The sequence below is a fragment of the Paralichthys olivaceus genome, chromosome 13 (genome assembly GCF_024713975.1).
Source record: "Paralichthys olivaceus isolate ysfri-2021 chromosome 13, ASM2471397v2, whole genome shotgun sequence".
In the NCBI taxonomy this organism is placed as follows: Eukaryota; Metazoa; Chordata; class Actinopteri; order Pleuronectiformes; family Paralichthyidae; genus Paralichthys; species Paralichthys olivaceus.
In genome coordinates this window covers 4,281,876-4,296,040 of record NC_091105.1, presented here as the reverse complement: position 1 = coordinate 4,296,040, position 14,165 = coordinate 4,281,876, and the positions used below count along the sequence as shown (strand labels likewise).

At 42.0% G+C, this 14,165-nt stretch overlaps 1 long non-coding RNA gene across 2 annotated transcripts; it reads left to right on the top strand.

The window, feature by feature from the left end:
* Positions 1-1,059: 1,059 nt before the first annotated feature.
* LOC138413590 (uncharacterized) lies at positions 1,060-11,677 on the top strand. 2 transcript variants are annotated; one of them, XR_011245966.1, is made up of 3 exons: positions 1,060-1,239; positions 3,452-3,667; positions 7,384-11,677. It is a non-coding gene; the product is annotated as an uncharacterized lncRNA (long non-coding RNA). The 2 variants fall into 2 exon arrangements; XR_011245965.1 differs by lacking the exon at positions 1,060-1,239 and having other exon boundaries at positions 2,188-3,667.
* Positions 11,678-14,165: the final 2,488 nt, after the last annotated feature.

The following is a 14,165-nucleotide window of genomic DNA, read 5'->3' as shown; positions in this document are numbered from 1 at the left end:
AAAATAACCAGTCCAAACCAGTCTTTAACCCTAACCAACGTCCAAAAGAGTCAAATTGAAACTAAAACAAGTCTCAACTAGGAGACGCTGAGGGCACATAACGATCAGCTGAGGCTGTTTTGCCACTTTATCACCATATTGCACTCACATGCATAGCATCAGAAGTTTTCTGCAAACTGTTCACATTTAATGCAGGTGAAATACCTGTACTCTATTGCCACATTTTCCTTTCAACTATATCAAAGACCATCCCCCTAAAAATTTTGATCATTAACAGAATGCACATCAACTTTCACTTGCCTGAATTATTTAGATCTCTGCACTATTTCTTGAGAAATTCACAATAAAGTAGAAAAAACACGTTTTTGTCTTCTTTCTTTCTATTTATGGATATTTCAGTTGAAAATTCAGTAAAAATATATATGACACAAATATTCCTCTCTGGTTTTGAAATGCACTCTACTGAATGCCATTGTGGTTTCTTGATATATTCACGAACATCACCACATCTTATCGAAATGGTCAAACCTGACCCTCAATCGAATCTGCACCAAAATTGAATGGGGTTTTCTTCCGTGCATTGGGGTTTTGAGTAATCCTGTTAACTTACAAACAAAAATGACTTCCTTGTTGGAGGACACATTGTTCAATAAAGAAATTAAATTCTCCTTATCCCACTGTGGCCTCACAGCCTCCAAACAAGAAGATTTAAATATATAAGATTCAAATCCATCAAAGTGGATAATATCTTTCCTGACATTTACAATACTTGGATAAAACCTGAACCCTGACCAGCTCTCTGTATCCACAGGCTTGAGCCACAGGTTTATAGATTTCCTGCTTTAAACTTTGTTTCTCGTACTAACCCGCTCGTCCAAGCTCTAAAATGATCCTGGAAACACAAACATGAAGCCAAAGTAGGAAAAATACATTTTCGGTTGTGTGCTTTTTGTTGAAGACATGGTTCCCTAACAACAGTGACGCCACAAAACTAGGTGACAAACATTCAAGATGTAGGTCACCCATTTCCTCTATAACCACTGAACTTGTTTGAACTGTGACAGAAGAAGCTGTTGCGGCGGAGCCTCCTGCCTGCTGTTTGCAGAAGCTCCGTCACTTAGAGGCGAAGCGTCGTTCCATTGACTCCTGGTGTTTAAGGGTCAAACTGCGGCAGGCCCGGGCTTGTTTGACCCGAGTGCTCTCAAGGTGGGATGTTGTTATGTCTGGATGAGACGTCAGGTGAGCGGAGGGTCGGGTGGTCAGTGTCAGTTACAGCTTTTGTTTGGAGTCGACATGTTTGCGGAGCATCGACGGTGGTTTTGTTGACGTCTGTGACCTCCGACGTTCAAAGGCCGTTGAACTCGGCTGAATGAGAGGCTCTGTGCTTCTCCATAAAAAACACTGTTCTGCTGATAGTCATCCATTTATGTAGTAATTCGGGGACGCTCAGCGTGTGGCTGTGCGTAATTCATATGACCAATTATTGCTTCGTCACGGCACACCAGCAGTCATGCATCTGTGGATCACATGCTCTCCGCTGAATGGATGAGGTTGTTGAAATCCCTCGTTTTAGCTGGAAGACAAGTTGAAAAGAGATGACATCATTGAGAGCCCCCCCCATCTGAAGCTGGGATCAGCACTTGGTCAGCAAAAAAGAAAAATCCACACAGGGCAAAGAAACGTGGCCGTGCAAGTCGCAGTGCCTGTGATCACAATTTACCACTCCAGCAAAACCACACATTTTTAGGTGGTCAGGCAGAAATCACTGCTTCAGGGAGAACAAACACGATGACTCACTTCTTAATAATTTGGACAACATGAACATGATCAGACTCCGTGGGACTGAGTTTCTTCTGGGAAGTTACCGAGCTGAAGGCTGCACTCAGACAAAACAAAACATTGCCTCCTCATTGATTTGAAGGATGATGAAGAAGTTCTGATTAAAATAAACTGTTGAACCTGTCTCAACTTCTGCGACACAGCACGACGTCAGGGATCAAATGTATCTCACCAACAGATTCTGCACAGTCACCTGTAGAATACGTTTCTCAAACTGAACCATCTCTTACCAGAGATTGAAGCCGCAGGCTAAAACACTTCCGTAGCTATTTTTCTCACATTTTCAACTGCAGTGATTTTCTTTTTGCCAGTATCGTATGACACGGATTTCGGTTTCGTCTTAATCTCATTCTCAGTTTGGCTCTGATCAGCGTGGGTCGTCCAGTAGGAGCTGTAGTGTCGAACTGTGGACCTGACCTTGTTAACCTGACCTCACCGCGGTCACATGATGATGTTGACAGGATTCTTGTTTTTTTTAACAGACACCGTGTGAAAGCTCTTCAGCAAAGATAAGTCTTTCTTCTGCTGTAAATCCAATGAAGTGGCTGTTAACCCACATTATAAACAAGGACGCCTCAGACAATTCTCAACTCAGAAAACTTCTTTTTCATGAGGTGTGATCACACCTACGCTTTGTTTTGTCCCAATCTGAGTCAGAGTTGGAACGGTGATTTTGTTCTGTTGGTTTACATTTTAAGTTCACACTCATTAAGCACACGTCAAAAAAAGTAGGTTGGTACTTTTTATCATACTGATGTTTGTTCATGTCTCCGATAAGTTTGGTTTTAATTAGTTAATAGATGATATGAAAATGAGATGAATCATCGTCACCAGCGTCAGTATCTGGGTGATTTTGAGTTAATTTCTTTGTATGCAGGCATTTACATATGCTCAGGTCAAACACGTTTCCCCAAGTCTATTCATGCTGGTATCTTAAAACTGAAGTGAGGACTCTGGTTCTGTTTGGTCTGTTTATAAATCCCACCAACCTTCAAAAAACAATCCGCAATAAAACGAAACTAATGCCTCTCACACCATTAATTCCCAGGACAGCCGAGGCTGATGGGACCTCAAAGCTGCGGCTCCACGATCACTACTGACTCGGCCCGAACGGACAGATAGCTCTTAATTGAGATTTAAATTTTTTGTGTTATTACAGTTATTCAGCGTATTTTCTGTGGAGCCTATTTGATGCACAATTGTGACGTGTTAAATGTGTGAAAAAATAATCTCTGAGGCCCTAAAACTGGTGTGAAATCATTCAAATATATAGGAATATGTATTTTGTGTGTATATATATATATATATGTGTGTGTGTATAGCATCCCTGGTGTTTATCTTTACTTGCAGTCTGTGGTTCTGACCTCATGAACCTGATCCTCAGCATAAACTGTTCCCACAGTGTCACTTTAATCTGCAGACAATGAAAATGACCTGGTCTCAGAGCTGTAGGTATTGTTCCCGGCTCTGATAAACGTTTTACCAAACAAATGAAATTACGGGTTTCAGTGGTTCCTCTGTTGTGCGCCTGCCACCGAGCGAATCCACAATCCTATAAAAAACACTAATTAAGGGCTTTTCTATAAGCTCTGCTTTTGTTTTGTCTCTCAAGGTCTTTCTGTGAATTTGGGTCAGGGCTGAAGTCTTTCATCCTTCCCCATGGGTGATGACTGGGAGGATTACAGCACAGACAAAATAAGCGCTCAGCTGATAAGACACAAAGAGCGCTGCCAGCTCCAGTACTTCGCCTGTACATCACCAGAGAAAGAGGGACGGAGCCGTGTGGTGAAGTGTTGCTCCGCCATCATCTCACAGAGACAAAGAAAAGGTAGCTGAATGTGTTCCTGTTGGAAAAGATAATCCTCTCAGCGTCATCATAAATATTTGTGATATATTTTGTGCTCTGTGCAAACAACTTAATCCAGAGTTTTAGAGTCTAAATCCCAACGCAACAGAATTCAATCAAAGTTCCTTAAAACCAGAAAAGAGGTTTATCTGTCTGAAAGGTCAGAAGGTTCCTCGTGTCCTGTTTGAAGTTCCTTTAAGTGAAACCTTAACAGAAGGCCTGACGATACTCTTTATTATATTCTTCATTTGTCTTATGTCTGCTCATGTCAATGTAAACACTGTTAAACTCACAGAGGAGCACTCACACCGAGTGACATCCACTCACACACTGACAGCAAAAAAATGACAGGAAGATAAATGTGGGAAAACCCGACATATTCACTTACATGTAAAATCGAAAAAAATGCACATATGCAGAACTTACCAGTGTGGTCGGAGGTGTAAACAGCTATCAATGATTTGTTGTTTAATAAATAAGTAATTTATTGTTTTTATTGGTTTACTGACAGTTTAACTGAACAGAGGGTTAATGATTCAGGGTTGCTGTTAATTTCCTCATACTTATAAATGGTGTAACTGTCGGTGGGAGTATTTAAAGAAACTTATTGGAGTATTTAAAGAAAATTACAGGAAGTCCATGTATTAGATGGTAAATGATCATTTATCCTCTTTGAACTGAATTAACCATGAACACATACAAACTGGATGCGCTCACATTTCCGTTTTTTTCTTTTGAGCTGAGGCCACATATGCAGCAGTAAACAGTAAATTTGTTGGTTCGTATCTCATATGGGATTTTTTTTCTAAATGAAGATTATCTGAGCTATAAATCAGATCAATTGTGGGATCAAACTCCATGAGAAATGACAGCGTGGGTGTTTGGATTTTCATGTAAAGCAATTATCTTAGCTCAGTAGCAGTTAAATATTTAGATCATTAATTCCCTTCTTAGGTTAGTGCATGCCTTGGTTACTAAATGCTGGTTTCATTAGCTCTGGAAATTTACCCTTTCACAGAAAAACTAATCTTGGAAAATATTTCATTTATGTTTTTGTGGAGCTGCTGCTCTGCAGAGCATTTGCATGACATCCTGTTGAATTGCTGCCAAGTAGGAAAATATATTATTGCAGTGTTGTTCATTGTATTTTAATGCAACATAAGACAATAGCACCTGGGAGTCAGGGTTTGCATTAATGGGAACTCCGTGAGCACCTGACCAGTTCATTTTAATTTAATGAACAATGACAACGTCCCTGCACGAACGCTCGAGCTGCAGGTGTTGACACGTGTCATGTAGCATGAAATGTGTGCATATGCATGCAGTGCATGTTGTTGTGCACCTGAACAGTATGTCATCTGATCCGGGTGTGTTTGTGCACGAGCTGCTGTTTGCATTTCTTTATTTGCTCCACTCATGTGCATGTCTATATTAATGTATTTGTTATGTTCCAAAGTTTTCCATGTCCACATCTTCAGAGACACTTAATCTGTTGACCAGAGGAGTTCCTTCTGTTTTGCACACTGAATTGTTTTAGCATGATGGCTAATGCACTTACCTTATGGTCGCAGAGCTCACGTGTCCAAAGTCAATGAAATACAGTAAAACCCGCTTATCTGTGGTACCAGATTTTTGGTAAGCACGTTAAAAAGAGAAAACTGAGTAAATGTGTTTTCATGTGACCATTAGACAGATGACCATTTCTTCTGATGCCAGTCACGAGTTGCTGAGAGGAAACGAAAAAAACCCACATCATAAATCATTATAATTCAGCCGCAGACCATAACAGCATGAAGGGAGGGGAGCCTCCGAGCCATGAACGGCCTGCGAGACAATTTGATCCGACTCGCAAGACGATTCATAAAACAAGTCCAAAAATAATCTCATAACAGTAATTCATTTGTCTGAGATGTGTTAATAAAATAGATCCTTATATGCCTGTCATGCCGCGTTCAGGGTGAAGGAAATACGTAGTTTATTCTTGTCATCACTTCTTCAAACTGTAAAGAAAAGTAGATGAGGAATGTTGCACTTTCAAATAGCAAGTGGCAAACAAATAGTGTTTCAAGCAAAAGAAACTGAATTACGCAAGAAAACAGTCATCGAAACTGGTCAAATGCTTTTCAATTGAGTTTCTGTCCAATCGTAGTTTATAAAATTGGACGTAGACTTTGGGTCCAGAGAGTGAAGCCGATGTGATAATCACTGAAACCTGTACTCTCTGGTTCACTGGTTGTTTCTATTAGAAAATTATAAGGACATTTTCCTCGGGGGTTTATGTCTCGATCTCTAGTTTCAAGTCTTCTTAAATAAAGCACGATGTAAAACACTGTATGCAGTGGGGCGTGTATACAGTGATTGACACCATAGCATCCAGCGGGGGTTCCTCCTGATCTTTAACTTCTGGTTTCAAAAAACCAAGATGCTGGAAAAAACTGGAGGCTTCAGAACGCCATCCCGGTGGATTGACACACCTTCAAGTTTAATTCAAGGGAGTGTTGAGAAGCATCATCATCATCACTGCCATCTGACATCAGATGCTGAAGTTATGAGAGCGATTCAAGCCGCGGTTCAAACCTCCGCTCAGCTATTTAAAATATTTAAGACATGTTCAGATCATACAGCTGAATATGTTTATCATCTTCATACCAAACAATGGAACCGGTTAAAATATGCACGTATGTTTGTTTCCTTTGTGTCTCCTGCACGTGGACTGTTTTTCCCAAGTCATATTTAGTTTTAAGGTTCAAAACACATTCATTTATATTTTCGTGTTGTGTTTAATCCTGTTGGTCTTCCTGTACAGTGTGACCTGTGTCCTCGGCTGCTGCCGCTCAGTCTGAATCCTCTGATAAATCAGAGATAAGTTATCTGGACTGTGTGAGAACAAACTGCTGCTCGGGCTGTTTGATGTTGAATGTGCGGCAATCAGAGGAGATTACGACTGAAATGCATCTGCCTCAAGCTCAAGGGAGGAAAAAACATTCATTCCTGTTTTCTATAAATTTTGGCCAGAAAAAAATCCTGGATCTCCTCCCTGGTCCCAATCTTCAACAATATTTAGGCCACGTCCATAATACTACAAAAACGCAGCCCTGGAGTTTCCAAACGTCTTCATTAGTCGTGTGGACACTATCCACTATCCGAAGCAGATTTCAATTTGAAAATGTTATTGTCCACGTTGCCTAAACGGATTCTTCCTGACCCGTACCACATCCTTCCACCAGAGGTTTGTGGAAATCCGTCCAGTAGTTTTCCTGTAATTCTGCCAATTAACAAAGATATGGACAGAATTCTCCATCACAGCTGAAATAAAGTTGTAATTTGCATCATGTTCCTTCTCACTTGTTTGCTGAGAACCTTTCACCTGATCTCATATCTCTGGACTGTGATTGTGCTGATGTGCTCATACTGCAAATACAGACGCACAGTCACACGGGGCTTGTTTCTTTGCCAGTTATGAGGTTTTTCATTGAGTTTCCGAAGACCAGCTCCACTTTGACCTATGTCACATATTCATGCTGAAAATATTCATCAGTCTTGTTGACATGATTAAACTCTGGTCTGAGCAACATGAGCTGGTGTAATGCAGCGTTCGCTTGTCTCAAGTTCACCAACTTCTCACAGGAAACAGAAACTGGATACTTTATCTCCTCGCATGATTTTCGTCTCAAGTTCTTTTTCCTTTTCTGAAACAGAGAATGAAGAGGAGCAGGTCAACAACCCCCCCCCCCCGAGCCTCCAGAGCAAAATATCCAGGTTGACCAGAATGACTTGAGGAAATAGGTGTTGACTGAAACTGGATTGGATTCCGTTGATGAAACCTGATAGGCGTGAGACTGAGGGGAAGAAGTGCTCCTGAGAAAACTGTCCCACGTGACGACATGGTGTAACATGCACTGATTAATAATAGAGATAAGTGCTCGTTCTCAGACTGGCGACAGCACGTGACCAAGGACGCCCCCGCAAGGTCAAGGAGAAGCACTGCTCAGAGCTCAATATGCAATTTAAATACAGAACTCATCTCGTTTTTCTCGTTTTCCATTTCCTTCAGACACATATTACGTCTACACATGGGACTTATATGACTGGAGCAGATTGTTTAGGCAGATGATGTATTTGTTGAACAGCAGAGATTCAAATATTTTTTTAGCCTTTTGCATTTAAACATACTGCAAACATGTCTGCTTGCACTTTAAAGCTTTAGGCGGAGAAACTCATTGCACCTGCGTTTGTGACTGGGAGAAAAACTGTAAGGAACTGTGATCGCTTAACATTTACGACGACAAGGTCAACTGCTATTTGTGGCTTTTGTTTTTAGCAATGTTAGCATAACTCGCATAGCTGAAAAAGATGATTTCATGCAGATTGTCAGTGGAGCGTCTCTTTCCTCTTCCTTATAGCTCGATGTGGTGAAGTGCTGGCAAACTTGTTGAGCCTTTGGTGAACCTGATGTAGAACTCAAAGCTTGTTCCTTGTTGTCCAGTCCCTACAAATATTTTCCTCCTCTAGAATCTGATCCATAAGAATGACAGAGCAGTCTGTCGGCCCTGCACATTTGTAAAAAAAAAAAAAAAAAAACCTCTGCTCTCTGTGCCCTGGATTTCACCTGACGAGCTCAGGTGGTCACATGCGGGGCGGCTGAAGTACACACTGCATTAGCTCAGTGATCCGAGGCCTTTTCAGGCTTCACTTGTGTCCGACCATGCCGCTGCGAGTTCTGAAAAACAAGAGCTTAGCGTGAAGGAATGCAGCGAGCCCTTCACTGGACCCCGAAGGAGGTCAACAGCTAACACAAAGAGAGACGCTTGTGTTTTCTCCTGAACGCTCTACTCCTCTGCCTGACGTGTTGTGGTTTGTTTCTGCAGCTCTTTTACAGAGACCTGATATTTTTAAGTCAGGAAAGAGGAAGAGAAATCTCATGGACCAGATCCAAACCTTGAAAACCATAAAAAATGTGGCCTGAATCTGCCAAGACGTCAGGGTATCTGGTACCAACATTACGAAGAATAGTGAGCAGTTTTCTTGCACAAGACTCGACATAGGAATCCAAACGAGGCGTCTTTGTTGTCTGAAGAAATTCTCTCTCCCCTCTGGTGTCAGCTGATTTTTTTAAAAAGACCCTTCTTGCGGCTGGGTGGATAACACCCTCCAAACCATGTCTCGAGCAGAAGGTATTTGCCTCTGGCTGCTAACATTTAAATAGAACTCATTTGAGATGATTTGTTTACCAGTCTGAATGTATTTCGTCTCTTTCTTAAGTCATTTCCTCATCATGGCCTCAAGTCATATGCAGAGTGTGTTTTTTACTGCGGCTTTCCTGTGACACCGCTTCATCAGCCCCCACAAGAAAAATTCCCTGCTTCACCTGCACAAATCTCACACCTTCTGTGTTTGGATTGACATTTTGGCCGACTTCTTCCTCCCACACACAAACTCACACGCACACACTCGTGCACACACACACACGTCTGACTCAATTAAAGGACTGGAGTCTGTGGATGGGGGAAATACACGGTTCTGATGTGTTGCTGTTTCTCTTCCACATTCTCTCACTCGCCCACACTCTTACAGATACAGTGCACCAGTTTTGTGCACAGAGCAACAATTGCTGATTAGAGGAACTCAAAAAGTTTCTCTTTTACGTGAGACAAGTTTTGATTTCGTTTCTTCATGTCGAACAGAAGGCGCAAGAACAAATATTTTTCTAAATAAAAGCATGGCAACTGAATGAAAAACTAAAATACTGATTTAAATACCCAAGTTGCGATCTGGGCCGAGTTTGAGCTGTTCAGTCTGGAGCCCGGTATCAGAGCGAGAGTGTAAACTGTGAATTACAGGACAAACATTTCTGAAGTATCATACTCTCATCCTTCTTCTGCATGATTGACAGCTGACTCGCAATTGGTCTAGCCTGTGTATCGGAGAGATGCTGTGGCTTCGCACCAGAATCGCTGCTGCTCAGACCTTAAATGACATCACCGGTGTGAAATGACAGTGTTCCATTTTTATTTACAGTTGAATTTAGCTCGATCCCAATGCTTGACCCTGTCAAGCCTGGTCAATGACCCGCGTGTCACCAAACTTCTGTTTAAACTCAACTAAACTAAAATAAAACTCTCGTTCAGGGTTCAAGTTTAAGGGAATTCATGAAATCGCTCAGGAAAACTACAATTATCATTTCTTTATCAACAAAAACTGATTTTGACTATTTAAACTACAGGCCACAGGACTTGTTGAGGGACATGGAGAAGAAGAGAGTTCTGGGTAAAGTTTAACTTGTGACTCAACAGTTTTAGTAACAGTCCGCTGCATGTGTCCCTGTGAACTGTGTCCTAATTACACCCACTGAAATTCCTCAAACTTGTCCTGCGTCAAGTTATCTGGTGAATCACATCCGTCAGACGTGGAGAACGTGTCAGAATAACTAATTTGGTAACTGCAGAGGAAATTACCTCATATGTGATTTATATCCGTTTCAGGCTTTCTCAGATGTGCAGTTTTTGGAGCCCATGCTCCGCTCAACCAAACAAATCCTAATCAGGTTCAATTCTGACTGAGTTTCATTTCTCTTCCCTGTTGCTGTCTTTCATCCATATCAGGGATTTAACTTCCCATTACTGCTTCCTGTTGTCTGACCTTTCCTCCTCCTTGTCATGATCATCTGCTTTTCCAGCAACAGCACAAACCTCTGACCACTGTCACGCTGACGACATGTTTTTTTTTTCCTTCCTATTCCGACTTTATTTGTGGAAGAACCTCAATGTTTTCTTACAGCTCGTCCGGACGTCCTCTAAGTCTCTCTTTCCCGGATGGTCTATCAGCTGACTGTGTTTGCTTCCTGCTTAAGTAAATTTATTCTGTGATGCAGTTGAAAGGCAGCTCACAAGAGCAGGCTTGTCTTTGGCAAAGTCATATACCTGTAAACGCATGTCAGCCGACAGCCTGCCCTTTCATTCTTTCCGTTTCATCTCAGCACTCTTAAAATACACCACCATTCATGTACTTCTTTGCTGTTTCTTTTATTTTTGCAGTATTTCAGAGTACACTCTGCAAAAGCTTCTCACAACACAGAGAGGAGGAGGAGGAGGAGGAGGAGGAGGAGGAGCAGTTTTAGTGGCTGAGGAATGAGAAGAATGAAGAGTGGGACACAGGCGGGCGTCGGTTTAGGGAGCCAGGGGGAAAGAACACAAGTTCTTAGGAACATTGAGTACTAATATACTCCTATAGTTGCATCAGGGTGTGTACCACTGGGACTGGATTTCCAGCTTGTAATAAAAAGGGGGGATTGTGTGTTTGTTTAGAGGCTATTTGAAGCCAGGTTGGTCAAACAGGAAAAGCGAGAGCTTTCACTTCAGCTGCGATTCATTAGAGCCGTTCAGCCCTGGCCTTTGTCCCTGCTTTGAATAGCAGGTATATGTTGATTCTCTTCCCTGAAACAGACAATAGAAAGCAACCGACCAGCAGCTGGCAACGCAACTGCCGTTAGCGTCTGTCGAGTCAAGATCCAACCTGCTCTCCACATTACCCAGAGTTTGTTTTTTTTCAGTTTTCCGATTGTTTTGGGTACACAGTCGTGTGTGTGTGTGTGTCTGTGTGTGTGTGTGTGTGTGTGTGTGTCAGTCATGTGCAACTCTGAGGCAACAGCTACTGCAGAGCTCCAGTCAACACGATTCCCACGCATTTCTGTGGAAAACCAGCTTCAAAGTGAGCAGCGCTGAGATAAACAGCATCAGCTGACTGAGAAGGCAAACAGCAGCTCAAAGAGAGCACGCCGTTCTCTGCACATAACACACATCAGCCACCAGTTCAGAGCGTGTTTACATCCAGGATTATCTTCACCTGCACATGTATGCTCACGTACAACATGCAAATATGCAGCGGTGGCTTGTGCTGTGTTTTATTTTATTCTACTACAATCAGTGGGGAGTACTGTGGCCTGTGAGATCCAAGACTTTAGAGAAAATGTAAATAAAAACAGGTTCTGTTTCAGCCGATGTCGCATCTTTTCCACTGAGGTTCACAGAAATCCACTCAGTAGTTTTCGTGTAATCCTGCCGACAAACCTTTGGACAGGGGTGAAAACACGCTAGGTGGCATAGAGAGCACATGCCACCACTAAGGCTAACGCTCGATCTCCCAGGTTAAAGAAAGTGAAAAGAAATACTCGATCTGCCTCCAAATTATACGGGTTCTTCTCTGGGTCATGCCCTGCCCCTCCACAAAGTTCTCAGAGTTTTTGCGTAATCCTGCAAACAAACACAGATAAAAACATAACCTTCATCAGAAATAACTGTGTGATGCAGATGTGTTGTCGTAACTTTTATTCGTAGCTGTCTTCTTTTATTTCTAATCAGTAGAATTGACATTTAAATGCACAATAAAGGCTAAAAGAACATTTCCTTTTCTAAAAAGATAATTCATCTCTTCTAAAGCGAGACGAGCAGATGTAAACAGTCAACTAAGTGTTCTGTGATTAAAAGGTTCATCCAAGATTAAGATCCTGGCACTGAGCCTGACCTGATGCCCAAATAGACGTTTCTCACAGCGGCCATTTTAAAAACATACGGTAAACAAAGGTGTAACTGATGACACCAAATAATGTTCTGTTCTATTGATGTTCAGAGCTTTAACTGAAGTGACGCCTGTGTTTACCCACTATAACGTTTCCCCCCCGAATAAACGAATGTGAAAGTGAATCCAAACGTCTGCAGCAGTTCCCTCTTCCATTAAACACATCACAATCCCTCCCATGTATCTTGTGAGCCTGGGAACCACTGGACTAAACTACCAGACATTACTGTAAACACAAACACGCTGCTTATTTACACATATGTAGAGACGCATTGTTAATTTGGAGTTTGTTTGTGTCTACAGCCGATATCCACCTTCTTTTAACTTTGATTTTGGTCTCCACCTTCTCCTGAGAAACACATCGGGCTCTTATGCTAAATGTTCTGCTGTGTTCAGCTCAATAAACATAAAAAATAACTCAAAATGGCCCCCTCTTAGTGTCGGGCATTTGATCCACTGTATAATTACAACAGGTTAGTCTTTAATAGTTGAGGATGCGAAGCAGCTGCACACGTGTTTTTTAATTACGGACGGATGAACACGAGGTTATAAACGAACAGGTGAACACGGATCCACACGGTATGAAATGGCCGGGGGCATCAGCAGCTACTGACAAAGATTCATGAACCCCCCCAGGAAACATCCATAACCTTCCAGTGTCCTCACAGGAGTCAACAACTGCTCACAGCTATACTGAACAACAACCATAAAGAACAATCATTCTAAACAAGTGCAGTTTAATTCAGAAAATCCAGAGTAAAGTCTAAGCCCTCTTCTATATTTATAAAAATGCAAAATTTTAATAAAAAACCTTGTTGTTGAGAAGTGAATAAAGCACGACAATGTGTTTGAGCCTGCTGAATAAGTTTCGACTTCAGCGCCTCAGAAAGTGTCGGGGTGGAGCGTCGGGTTGATTAGCGAGCCGTATCAGCTGATGTTTTTTCAACCAGGAGGAAAGTACCTAAATGTTCCTGTCATTTCAACAAAAAAAAAACCTTGTTGATCTGCTCTGACCTTGGTTTGCAGATGAATTTGACTGACTGATGAAACCGAGGACGCTGCAGCTGCGGCCTGAAAGATTCCGATGTGTTCAGGTTTGTTGGTATTAATCGCAGGTGTGTCTCTTAATGTGAGCGAACAGAATAAAACGAGACAGAAAGGAGCGATAAACAAGCGTCGTCTTTATAATGATAAAAAGTTACAAAAAGCCTCTCTGTATTTAGCTTAGTGTTGCTAAATGCTCGTTGCCATGGCAGCTCCACTGTGCACGTCAATCAAACGGTGTGTTCGCAGTGTCACGTCCGATACCTTGAATCGTCTTGTGATGAAATCTGGGTCTTGCCGTTGGAAAATGTTGAACTCACCACAAGACTTTACTTCCTGCGCATCAGACAATTCCCCTGACCTCGAGCCACCATCAGCTGATAACATGTACACAAACTCATCACTGGAAAAGTTCAGGATCCTGGAAACATTTTCAGAGTAAAATCAGTTTCTGTCCAAAAATGAGCCTGAAGGGTTAAAGATGAGACATAAGAGCCGTTCATTTGAAGCTTTTCTGGGTTTCCCCCTTTCCTTTAATGTGTCAAAGCTTTTTTGTACATTCAAAGTGATAAAAGCTCAAATCTGCAGCAAAGAGAAGAGGCCTTGTTCGTGTCCCTGACTTTTTCTTTTTGTTAAACATCACAGAGCGACATTTGGTTTGAACATCTAACGGCTAATTTGACTCATGTCAATACAACAGAACCAACATTTAGAGCTAATCAGGCAGCGTCTCACGCCTACTCTTTGGAGGCTTTGATGGAAACTTCAACTCTTCAAATGTGTTGCTGAAGTGCATTGTGGTTCCGTTGCCCTGATTCGCTCAGGCTGGAAAGACTCCTACCTCTATCCCAGGTCGTACGCA